The sequence below is a fragment of the Mytilus edulis genome, chromosome 4, assembly GCF_963676685.1.
Source record: "Mytilus edulis chromosome 4, xbMytEdul2.2, whole genome shotgun sequence".
NCBI classification, from domain to species: Eukaryota; Metazoa; Mollusca; class Bivalvia; order Mytilida; family Mytilidae; genus Mytilus; species Mytilus edulis.
In genome coordinates, this window is record NC_092347.1 from 50744363 (window position 1) to 50757248 (window position 12886).

General features: G+C 33.5%; 9 non-coding genes across 9 annotated transcripts; all 9 read left to right on the plus strand.

Annotated features, from left to right (window-relative positions):
- The first annotated feature begins 780 nt into the window (after positions 1–780).
- Trnar-ucu (transfer RNA arginine (anticodon UCU)) lies at positions 781–853 on the plus strand. The gene has a single exon. It is a non-coding gene; the product is annotated as a tRNA-Arg (tRNA).
- A 1141-nt stretch (positions 854–1994) lies between these two features.
- Trnar-ucu (transfer RNA arginine (anticodon UCU)) lies at positions 1995–2067 on the plus strand. Its single transcript has one exon. It is a non-coding gene; the product is annotated as a tRNA-Arg (tRNA).
- A 2762-nt stretch (positions 2068–4829) lies between these two features.
- Trnar-ucu (transfer RNA arginine (anticodon UCU)) lies at positions 4830–4902 on the plus strand. Its single transcript has one exon. It is a non-coding gene; the product is annotated as a tRNA-Arg (tRNA).
- Positions 4903–6042: 1140 nt separating this feature from the next.
- Trnar-ucu (transfer RNA arginine (anticodon UCU)) lies at positions 6043–6115 on the plus strand. Its single transcript has one exon. It is a non-coding gene; the product is annotated as a tRNA-Arg (tRNA).
- Positions 6116–7255: 1140 nt separating this feature from the next.
- On the plus strand, positions 7256–7328 carry Trnar-ucu (transfer RNA arginine (anticodon UCU)). The gene has a single exon. It is a non-coding gene; the product is annotated as a tRNA-Arg (tRNA).
- A 1140-nt stretch (positions 7329–8468) lies between these two features.
- Trnar-ucu (transfer RNA arginine (anticodon UCU)) lies at positions 8469–8541 on the plus strand. The gene has a single exon. It is a non-coding gene; the product is annotated as a tRNA-Arg (tRNA).
- Positions 8542–9682: 1141 nt separating this feature from the next.
- Positions 9683–9755, plus strand: Trnar-ucu (transfer RNA arginine (anticodon UCU)). Its single transcript has one exon. It is a non-coding gene; the product is annotated as a tRNA-Arg (tRNA).
- A 1140-nt stretch (positions 9756–10895) lies between these two features.
- Positions 10896–10968, plus strand: Trnar-ucu (transfer RNA arginine (anticodon UCU)). The gene has a single exon. It is a non-coding gene; the product is annotated as a tRNA-Arg (tRNA).
- A 1140-nt stretch (positions 10969–12108) lies between these two features.
- On the plus strand, positions 12109–12181 carry Trnar-ucu (transfer RNA arginine (anticodon UCU)). The gene has a single exon. It is a non-coding gene; the product is annotated as a tRNA-Arg (tRNA).
- Positions 12182–12886: the final 705 nt, after the last annotated feature.

Consider the following 12886-nt stretch of genomic DNA (forward strand, 5'->3'; position numbering starts at 1 on the left):
GAATGTATTCTAGACAACGAACGGTTAATAATAACACACACACAAAAACCATCACTATTTATTATGTATTATATAAACATTTCACTATAGCTTTAATCAAATTTAAGGCTTGTTTTAGAATAAATGATATAGTTGACAACTTGATAGGGATGTCCGCGTAGTGCAAGGGATAGCGCGCTGGACTTTTGAGCCAGAGTTCGTCGGTTCGAATCCCACCGAGGATGCTAAATATATATTCTTTTGTTCTTTCTGTCATCACTGTATGCTACTAACTACATTGTCCTTCTTCAAAATTGATCAAATTCAAAAAATTTCGACCACAAAAGAAGTGAATGTGTTTCCACTCGAGAGCGGTTGGGTTTTTTTTCAAATACGCCTGAAAAACTATGCTGAAGTTATTTGTTTGTTTGTAAAATTTGTCGTCTAGACATGAATGCTAGATATTTTCAATGATGTGACAAAAAGATCAGCGGATATGGTTGGATCGTAAAACTAGACACTTGAGTATACAATATCAGTACCTTTTAGATACGAAGCAACAATTTAACTATAGATGGTAACATTTATTTAAATGTCATATATATCAAATACAAAGTGGAGAATGTATTCCAGATAGCGAACAGTTAACAACATTTTCACTCCTATATTCTAATTCCCGTCAACAACAACAACAAAAAAAGTCACCATTCGTTATATAAACATTTGACTAACTAAAATCAATTTCAAAGGTTGCAAAATGCGTTTACGAATAAATGATATAGTTAGCAACATGGTAGGTATGTCCTCGTAGCGCAGGGGATAGCGCGCCGGACTTCTAATCCGGAGGTCGTGGGTTCGAATCCCACCGAGGATGCAAAACAAAATATTTTTGTTCGTTCCGTCATCACTGTATACATCCACTTAGCTATCTACATTCTCCTTCTTCAAAATTGATCAATGTGAATTTTCAAACATAAGAGATGTGAATATTTTTCCACTCGAGATTTTTTTTCTTTCAAAAAACGCCTGAAAAACTTATGCTGCTTTTTTGTTTTAATTGTAAATTTTGTCGTCTAGATATTTTCAATGAAACGACAAAAAAAAAAATCAAAAAATCAGCGAATATGGTTGGATTGTAAAAGTACATCATTATACAACATGTACAATCTCACTTGAGAACCTTTTAGATACCAAGCGATAACTTGTTACATGTCGTATATCAAATACAAAGTGGTGAATGTATTCTAGACAACGAACGGTTAATAATAACACACACACAAAAACCATCACTATTTATTATGTATTATATAAACATTTCACTATAGCTTTAATCAAATTTAAGGCTTGTTTTAGAATAAATGATATAGTTGACAACTTGATAGGGATGTCCGCGTAGTGCAAGGGATAGCGCGCTGGACTTTTGAGCCAGAGTTCGTCGGTTCGAATCCCACCGAGGATGCTAAATATATATTCTTTTGTTCTTTCTGTCATCACTGTATGCTACTAACTACATTGTCCTTCTTCAAAATTGATCAAATTCAAAAAATTTCGACCACAAAAGAAGTGAATGTGTTTCCACTCGAGAGCGGTTGGGTTTTTTTTCAAATACGCCTGAAAAACTATGCTGAAGTTATTTGTTTGTTTGTAAAATTTGTCGTCTAGACATGAATGCTAGATATTTTCAATGATGTGACAAAAAGATCAGCGGATATGGTTGGATCGTAAAACTAGACACTTGAGTATACAATATCAGTACCTTTTAGATACGAAGCAACAATTTAACTATAGATGGTAACATTTATTTAAATGTCATATATATCAAATACAAAGTGGAGAATGTATTCCAGATAGCGAACAGTTAACAACATTTTCACTCCTATATTCTAATTCCCGTCAACAACAACAACAAAAAAAGTCACCATTCGTTATATAAACATTTGACTAACTAAAATCAATTTCAAAGGTTGCAAAATGCGTTTACGAATAAATGATATAGTTAGCAACATGATAGGTATGTCCTCGTAGCGCAGGGGATAGCGCGCCGGACTTCTAATCAGGAGGTCGTGGGTTCGAATCCCACCGAGGATGCAAAACAAAATATTTTTGTTCGTTCCGTCATCACTGTATACATCCACTTAGCTATCTACATTCTCCTTCTTCAAAATTGATCAATGTGAATTTTCAAACATAAGAGATGTGAATATTTTTCCACTCGAGATTTTTTTTTCTTCAAAAAACGCCTGAAAAACTTATGCTGCTTTTTTGTTTTAATTGTAAATTTTGTCGTCTAGATATTTTCAATGAAACGACAAAAAAAAAAATCAAAAAATCAGCGAATATGGTTGGATTGTAAAAGTACATCATTATACAACATGTACAATCTCACTTGAGAACCTTTTAGATACCAAGCGATAACTTGTTACATGTCGTATATCAAATACAAAGTGGTGAATGTATTCTAGACAACGAACGGTTAATAATAACACACACACAAAAACCATCACTATTTATTATGTATTATATAAACATTTCACTATAGCTTTAATCAAATTTAAGGCTTGTTTTAGAATAAATGATATAGTTGACAACTTGATAGGGATGTCCGCGTAGTGCAAGGGATAGCGCGCTGGACTTTTGAGCCAGAGTTCGTCGGTTCGAATCCCACCGAGGATGCTAAATATATATTCTTTTGTTCTTTCTGTCATCACTGTATGCTACTAACTACATTGTCCTTCTTCAAAATTGATCAAATTCAAAAAATTTCGACCACAAACAAGGCCGTAACTAGGCATCTTATTTTAGTGAGGCAAAATAATTGAGCCGAGCGAATCGAGGCGAAATTTTTTTTTGGAGGGTATGAAATGAATGGTGCAAAATCTTGCATTCTAGGCATTTTTAGGGAGTTTGATTATGTTTTGAATTTGGACACTTTTTATATAAATTTTTCATATTCTAAAATATTTTAAGACTTTTACTTACACCAAATTTTTAACAACTTTATTTAATTTACATGTAAGACAATCATCCAAATATCACTGATTTAAGTCTGCTGCCAGAACATAGAACAAACATCGATTCAGTCAAGAGTTTGCCAAATTTTTCTATGGCCGGTTCAGTCAAATCGTTTCAGAATCATAATTTGGTCTGCTGATATCCTTATCGCGATGAAGGGAGAATGTCAAGACCGCACAATCTCTCACCACTCATGCATGCTCTTTCTCAAGTTTTCAGGCAGTCTGTGTTTCTAAAGGTAACACATTATCATCACCATCATCAACACAATGATCAATGTCTTCTTCCAATTCCTTCTCCATCAGCAATTCGGTAGCAGCATCGGTAGTAACAGTTTTGTTTGCAAAAGGGAATTAAGCTTTCCTGTAAGCACCACCATACAGTCGCAGTTACAAAATATTAAAATCGCTTTTACGCTGACAAAGAGTAGACAAACTAGGGATATAATGAGATAAGATATATGTATATGATTCTATCTAGAGTAAGTATATATGATATGGGTACAGGGGAATTGGAATGGAGTTTTTGACGTTAACATGTAGGTCCGTAATTTCAAATTATTTCTGGAAATAGTTGGTGGTATTTTAGTTCCAGAATTTATAAATTTAGGGTTAGGGGTTGGGGTGTTCGATTCCGAAACCCCGAATATAAAGAAACGAAATTCCGTAGTCCCGAATGATTAAAGACAAAATCATGTGTTAAAGGTTCTACCATTCTTCAATAATATCAAATTGGAATATGGGATATTCTTTCAATTTTTAAGGTTAAAGAAATATGGATAAAAACTAATCCATGCATGTTTCATATTATTTATATTTTATTTATCTTTATTAGAGAAAGATTAAAGTTCATGAAATGAATACGCAGACAGGACTGCCCCCTTGCGATGCCCAGTACTTGATTTGTCAAAAGTTGGTGAAACGGAGAAATGAATACGCAGAAAAGACTGCCCCCTTCCGAAGACAAGCACTTGATTTGTCAGTCTACTTAATAAATCGTTTTTGGATTGTTTTTAAATGAAGTTATATGCAATACTCAGACTCTTTGTTCACAAAAAAACTAGTTTACTAGAATTATTCCTTCTTTACCTTCAGTGTCACTTTTCCTTTTTCTGCAAGAGCCTGTTTTAACTAGAGATCCATGATGATTATCGTTACTAGGTTAATGTAATCGAGAAACATCACCCGTTGAGATGCTGAGTTATATCCAGGAAGAATAGTTTAAAAGGAGTGATGACAAGTTATAGAAATTAAGGTTGAGACAAAACAACAAACGATTATTATATTTATATATCATATATGTTTAAGAAAATAATCAGTGTCGAAATTTTAGTGAGGCAATTGCCTCACTTGCCTCAAGGGTAGTTACGGCCTTGCCACAAAAGAAGTGAATGTGTTTCCACTCGAGAGCGGTTGGGTTTTTTTTCAAATACGCCTGAAAAACTATGCTGAAGTTATTTGTTTGTTTGTAAAATTTGTCGTCTAGACATGAATGCTAGATATTTTCAATGATGTGACAAAAAGATCAGCGGATATGGTTGGATCGTAAAACTAGACACTTGAGTATACAATATCAGTACCTTTTAGATACGAAGCAACAATTTAACTATAGATGGTAACATTTATTTAAATGTCATATATATCAAATACAAAGTGGAGAATGTATTCCAGATAGCGAACAGTTAACAACATTTTCACTCCTATATTCTAATTCCCGTCAACAACAACAACAAAAAAAGTCACCATTCGTTATATAAACATTTGACTAACTAAAATCAATTTCAAAGGTTGCAAAATGCGTTTACGAATAAATGATATAGTTAGCAACATGATAGGTATGTCCTCGTAGCGCAGGGGATAGCGCGCCGGACTTCTAATCCGGAGGTCGTGGGTTCGAATCCCACCGAGGATGCAAAACAAAATATTTTTGTTCGTTCCGTCATCACTGTATACATCCACTTAGCTATCTACATTCTCCTTCTTCAAAATTGATCAATGTGAATTTTCAAACATAAGAGATGTGAATATTTTTCCACTCGAGATTTTTTTTTTTCAAAAAACGCCTGAAAAACTTATGCTGCTTTTTTGTTTTAATTGTAAATTTTGTCGTCTAGATATTTTCAATGAAACGACAAAAAAAAAAATCAAAAAATCAGCGAATATGGTTGGATTGTAAAAGTACATCATTATACAACATGTACAATCTCACTTGAGAACCTTTTAGATACCAAGCGATAACTTGTTACATGTCGTATATCAAATACAAAGTGGTGAATGTATTCTAGACAACGAACGGTTAATAATAACACACACACAAAAACCATCACTATTTATTATGTATTATATAAACATTTCACTATAGCTTTAATCAAATTTAAGGCTTGTTTTAGAATAAATGATATAGTTGACAACTTGATAGGGATGTCCGCGTAGTGCAAGGGATAGCGCGCTGGACTTTTGAGCCAGAGTTCGTCGGTTCGAATCCCACCGAGGATGCTAAATATATATTCTTTTGTTCTTTCTGTCATCACTGTATGCTACTAACTACATTGTCCTTCTTCAAAATTGATCAAATTCAAAAAATTTCGACCACAAAAGAAGTGAATGTGTTTCCACTCGAGAGCGGTTGGGTTTTTTTTCAAATACGCCTGAAAAACTATGCTGAAGTTATTTGTTTGTTTGTAAAATTTGTCGTCTAGACATGAATGCTAGATATTTTCAATGATGTGACAAAAAGATCAGCGGATATGGTTGGATCGTAAAACTAGACACTTGAGTATACAATATCAGTACCTTTTAGATACGAAGCAACAATTTAACTATAGATGGTAACATTTATTTAAATGTCATATATATCAAATACAAAGTGGAGAATGTATTCCAGATAGCGAACAGTTAACAACATTTTCACTCCTATATTCTAATTCCCGTCAACAACAACAACAAAAAAAGTCACCATTCGTTATATAAACATTTGACTAACTAAAATCAATTTCAAAGGTTGCAAAATGCGTTTACGAATAAATGATATAGTTAGCAACATGATAGGTATGTCCTCGTAGCGCAGGGGATAGCGCGCCGGACTTCTAATCCGGAGGTCGTGGGTTCGAATCCCACCGAGGATGCAAAACAAAATATTTTTGTTCGTTCCGTCATCACTGTATACATCCACTTAGCTATCTACATTCTCCTTCTTCAAAATTGATCAATGTGAATTTTCAAACATAAGAGATGTGAATATTTTTCCACTCGAGATTTTTTTTTTTCAAAAAACGCCTGAAAAACTTATGCTGCTTTTTTGTTTTAATTGTAAATTTTGTCGTCTAGATATTTTCAATGAAACGACAAAAAAAAAAATCAAAAAATCAGCGAATATGGTTGGATTGTAAAAGTACATCATTATACAACATGTACAATCTCACTTGAGAACCTTTTAGATACCAAGCGATAACTTGTTACATGTCGTATATCAAATACAAAGTGGTGAATGTATTCTAGACAACGAACGGTTAATAATAACACACACACAAAAACCATCACTATTTATTATGTATTATATAAACATTTCACTATAGCTTTAATCAAATTTAAGGCTTGTTTTAGAATAAATGATATAGTTGACAACTTGATAGGGATGTCCGCGTAGTGCAAGGGATAGCGCGCTGGACTTTTGAGCCAGAGTTCGTCGGTTCGAATCCCACCGAGGATGCTAAATATATATTCTTTTGTTCTTTCTGTCATCACTGTATGCTACTAACTACATTGTCCTTCTTCAAAATTGATCAAATTCAAAAAATTTCGACCACAAAAGAAGTGAATGTGTTTCCACTCGAGAGCGGTTGGGTTTTTTTTCAAATACGCCTGAAAAACTATGCTGAAGTTATTTGTTTGTTTGTAAAATTTGTCGTCTAGACATGAATGCTAGATATTTTCAATGATGTGACAAAAAGATCAGCGGATATGGTTGGATCGTAAAACTAGACACTTGAGTATACAATATCAGTACCTTTTAGATACGAAGCAACAATTTAACTATAGATGGTAACATTTATTTAAATGTCATATATATCAAATACAAAGTGGAGAATGTATTCCAGATAGCGAACAGTTAACAACATTTTCACTCCTATATTCTAATTCCCGTCAACAACAACAACAAAAAAAGTCACCATTCGTTATATAAACATTTGACTAACTAAAATCAATTTCAAAGGTTGCAAAATGCGTTTACGAATAAATGATATAGTTAGCAACATGATAGGTATGTCCTCGTAGAGCAGGGGATAGCGCGCCGGACTTCTAATCCGGAGGTCGTGGGTTCGAATCCCACCGAGGATGCAAAACAAAATATTTTTGTTCGTTCCGTCATCACTGTATACATCCACTTAGCTATCTACATTCTCCTTCTTCAAAATTGATCAATGTGAATTTTCAAACATAAGAGATGTGAATATTTTTCCACTCGAGATTTTTTTTTTTCAAAAAACGCCTGAAAAACTTATGCTGCTTTTTTGTTTTAATTGTAAATTTTGTCGTCTAGATATTTTCAATGAAACGACAAAAAAAAAAATCAAAAAATCAGCGAATATGGTTGGATTGTAAAAGTACATCATTATACAACATGTACAATCTCACTTGAGAACCTTTTAGATACCAAGCGATAACTTGTTACATGTCGTATATCAAATACAAAGTGGTGAATGTATTCTAGACAACGAACGGTTAATAATAACACACACACAAAAACCATCACTATTTATTATGTATTATATAAACATTTCACTATAGCTTTAATCAAATTTAAGGCTTGTTTTAGAATAAATGATATAGTTGACAACTTGATAGGGATGTCCGCGTAGTGCAAGGGATAGCGCGCTGGACTTTTGAGCCAGAGTTCGTCGGTTCGAATCCCACCGAGGATGCTAAATATATATTCTTTTGTTCTTTCTGTCATCACTGTATGCTACTAACTACATTGTCCTTCTTCAAAATTGATCAAATTCAAAAAATTTCGACCACAAAAGAAGTGAATGTGTTTCCACTCGAGAGCGGTTGGGTTTTTTTTCAAATACGCCTGAAAAACTATGCTGAAGTTATTTGTTTGTTTGTAAAATTTGTCGTCTAGACATGAATGCTAGATATTTTCAATGATGTGACAAAAAGATCAGCGGATATGGTTGGATCGTAAAACTAGACACTTGAGTATACAATATCAGTACCTTTTAGATACGAAGCAACAATTTAACTATAGATGGTAACATTTATTTAAATGTCATATATATCAAATACAAAGTGGAGAATGTATTCCAGATAGCGAACAGTTAACAACATTTTCACTCCTATATTCTAATTCCCGTCAACAACAACAACAAAAAAAGTCACCATTCGTTATATAAACATTTGACTAACTAAAATCAATTTCAAAGGTTGCAAAATGCGTTTACGAATAAATGATATAGTTAGCAACATGATAGGTATGTCCTCGTAGCGCAGGGGATAGCGCGCCGGACTTCTAATCCGGAGGTCGTGGGTTCGAATCCCACCGAGGATGCAAAACAAAATATTTTTGTTCGTTCCGTCATCACTGTATACATCCACTTAGCTATCTACATTCTCCTTCTTCAAAATTGATCAATGTGAATTTTCAAACATAAGAGATGTGAATATTTTTCCACTCGAGATTTTTTTTTTTCAAAAAACGCCTGAAAAACTTATGCTGCTTTTTTGTTTTAATTGTAAATTTTGTCGTCTAGATATTTTCAATGAAACGACAAAAAAAAAAAATCAAAAAATCAGCGAATATGGTTGGATTGTAAAAGTACATCATTATACAACATGTACAATCTCACTTGAGAACCTTTTAGATACCAAGCGATAACTTGTTACATGTCGTATATCAAATACAAAGTGGTGAATGTATTCTAGACAACGAACGGTTAATAATAACACACACACAAAAACCATCACTATTTATTATGTATTATATAAACATTTCACTATAGCTTTAATCAAATTTAAGGCTTGTTTTAGAATAAATGATATAGTTGACAACTTGATAGGGATGTCCGCGTAGTGCAAGGGATAGCGCGCTGGACTTTTGAGCCAGAGTTCGTCGGTTCGAATCCCACCGAGGATGCTAAATATATATTCTTTTGTTCTTTCTGTCATCACTGTATGCTACTAACTACATTGTCCTTCTTCAAAATTGATCAAATTCAAAAAATTTCGACCACAAAAGAAGTGAATGTGTTTCCACTCGAGAGCGGTTGGGTTTTTTTTCAAATACGCCTGAAAAACTATGCTGAAGTTATTTGTTTGTTTGTAAAATTTGTCGTCTAGACATGAATGCTAGATATTTTCAATGATGTGACAAAAAGATCAGCGGATATGGTTGGATCGTAAAACTAGACACTTGAGTATACAATATCAGTACCTTTTAGATACGAAGCAACAATTTAACTATAGATGGTAACATTTATTTAAATGTCATATATATCAAATACAAAGTGGAGAATGTATTCCAGATAGCGAACAGTTAACAACATTTTCACTCCTATATTCTAATTCCCGTCAACAACAACAACAAAAAAAGTCACCATTCGTTATATAAACATTTGACTAACTAAAATCAATTTCAAAGGTTGCAAAATGCGTTTACGAATAAATGATATAGTTAGCAACATGATAGGTATGTCCTCGTAGCGCAGGGGATAGCGCGCCGGACTTCTAATCCGGAGGTCGTGGGTTCGAATCCCACCGAGGATGCAAAACAAAATATTTTTGTTCGTTCCGTCATCACTGTATACATCCACTTAGCTATCTACATTCTCCTTCTTCAAAATTGATCAATGTGAATTTTCAAACATAAGAGATGTGAATATTTTTCCACTCGAGATTTTTTTTTTTCAAAAAACGCCTGAAAAACTTATGCTGCTTTTTTGTTTTAATTGTAAATTTTGTCGTCTAGATATTTTCAATGAAACGACAAAAAAAAAAATCAAAAAATCAGCGAATATGGTTGGATTGTAAAAGTACATCATTATACAACATGTACAATCTCACTTGAGAACCTTTTAGATACCAAGCGATAACTTGTTACATGTCGTATATCAAATACAAAGTGGTGAATGTATTCTAGACAACGAACGGTTAATAATAACACACACACAAAAACCATCACTATTTATTATGTATTATATAAACATTTCACTATAGCTTTAATCAAATTTAAGGCTTGTTTTAGAATAAATGATATAGTTGACAACTTGATAGGGATGTCCGCGTAGTGCAAGGGATAGCGCGCTGGACTTTTGAGCCAGAGTTCGTCGGTTCGAATCCCACCGAGGATGCTAAATATATATTCTTTTGTTCTTTCTGTCATCACTGTATGCTACTAACTACATTGTCCTTCTTCAAAATTGATCAAATTCAAAAAATTTCGACCACAAAAGAAGTGAATGTGTTTCCACTCGAGAGCGGTTGGGTTTTTTTTCAAATACGCCTGAAAAACTATGCTGAAGTTATTTGTTTGTTTGTAAAATTTGTCGTCTAGACATGAATGCTAGATATTTTCAATGATGTGACAAAAAGATCAGCGGATATGGTTGGATCGTAAAACTAGACACTTGAGTATACAATATCAGTACCTTTTAGATACGAAGCAACAATTTAACTATAGATGGTAACATTTATTTAAATGTCATATATATCAAATACAAAGTGGAGAATGTATTCCAGATAGCGAACAGTTAACAACATTTTCACTCCTATATTCTAATTCCCGTCAACAACAACAACAAAAAAAGTCACCATTCGTTATATAAACATTTGACTAACTAAAATCAATTTCAAAGGTTGCAAAATGCGTTTACGAATAAATGATATAGTTAGCAACATGATAGGTATGTCCTCGTAGCGCAGGGGATAGCGCGCCGGACTTCTAATCCGGAGGTCGTGGGTTCGAATCCCACCGAGGATGCAAAACAAAATATTTTTGTTCGTTCCGTCATCACTGTATACATCCACTTAGCTATCTACATTCTCCTTCTTCAAAATTGATCAATGTGAATTTTCAAACATAAGAGATGTGAATATTTTTCCACTCGAGATTTTTTTTTCTTCAAAAAACGCCTGAAAAACTTATGCTGCTTTTTTGTTTTAATTGTAAATTTTGTCGTCTAGATATTTTCAATGAAACGACAAAAAAAAAATCAAAAAATCAGCGAATATGGTTGGATTGTAAAAGTACATCATTATACAACATGTACAATCTCACTTGAGAACCTTTTAGATACCAAGCGATAACTTGTTACATGTCGTATATCAAATACAAAGTGGTGAATGTATTCTAGACAACGAACGGTTAATAATAACACACACACAAAAACCATCACTATTTATTATGTATTATATAAACATTTCACTATAGCTTTAATCAAATTTAAGGCTTGTTTTAGAATAAATGATATAGTTGACAACTTGATAGGGATGTCCGCGTAGTGCAAGGGATAGCGCGCTGGACTTTTGAGCCAGAGTTCGTCGGTTCGAATCCCACCGAGGATGCTAAATATATATTCTTTTGTTCTTTCTGTCATCACTGTATGCTACTAACTACATTGTCCTTCTTCAAAATTGATCAAATTCAAAAAATTTCGACCACAAAAGAAGTGAATGTGTTTCCACTCGAGAGCGGTTGGGTTTTTTTTCAAATACGCCTGAAAAACTATGCTGAAGTTATTTGTTTGTTTGTAAAATTTGTCGTCTAGACATGAATGCTAGATATTTTCAATGATGTGACAAAAAGATCAGCGGATATGGTTGGATCGTAAAACTAGACACTTGAGTATACAATATCAGTACCTTTTAGATACGAAGCAACAATTTAACTATAGATGGTAACATTTATTTAAATGTCATATATATCAAATACAAAGTGGAGAATGTATTCCAGATAGCGAACAGTTAACAACATTTTCACTCCTATATTCTAATTCCCGTCAACAACAACAACAAAAAAAGTCACCATTCGTTATATAAACATTTGACTAACTAAAATCAATTTCAAAGGTTGCAAAATGCGTTTACGAATAAATGATATAGTTAGCAACATGATAGGTATGTCCTCGTAGCGCAGGGGATAGCGCGCCGGACTTCTAATCCGGAGGTCGTGGGTTCGAATCCCACCGAGGATGCAAAACAAAATATTTTTGTTCGTTCCGTCATCACTGTATACATCCACTTAGCTATCTACATTCTCCTTCTTCAAAATTGATCAATGTGAATTTTCAAACATAAGAGATGTGAATATTTTTCCACTCGAGATTTTTTTTTCTTCAAAAAACGCCTGAAAAACTTATGCTGCTTTTTTGTTTTAATTGTAAATTTTGTCGTCTAGATATTTTCAATGAAACGACAAAAAAAAAATCAAAAAATCAGCGAATATGGTTGGATTGTAAAAGTACATCATTATACAACATGTACAATCTCACTTGAGAACCTTTTAGATACCAAGCGATAACTTGTTACATGTCGTATATCAAATACAAAGTGGTGAATGTATTCTAGACAACGAACGGTTAATAATAACACACACACAAAAACCATCACTATTTATTATGTATTATATAAACATTTCACTATAGCTTTAATCAAATTTAAGGCTTGTTTTAGAATAAATGATATAGTTGACAACTTGATAGGGATGTCCGCGTAGTGCAAGGGATAGCGCGCTGGACTTTTGAGCCAGAGTTCGTCGGTTCGAATCCCACCGAGGATGCTAAATATATATTCTTTTGTTCTTTCTGTCATCACTGTATGCTACTAACTACATTGTCCTTCTTCAAAATTGATCAAATTCAAAAAATTTCGACCACAAAAGAAGTGAATGTGTTTCCACT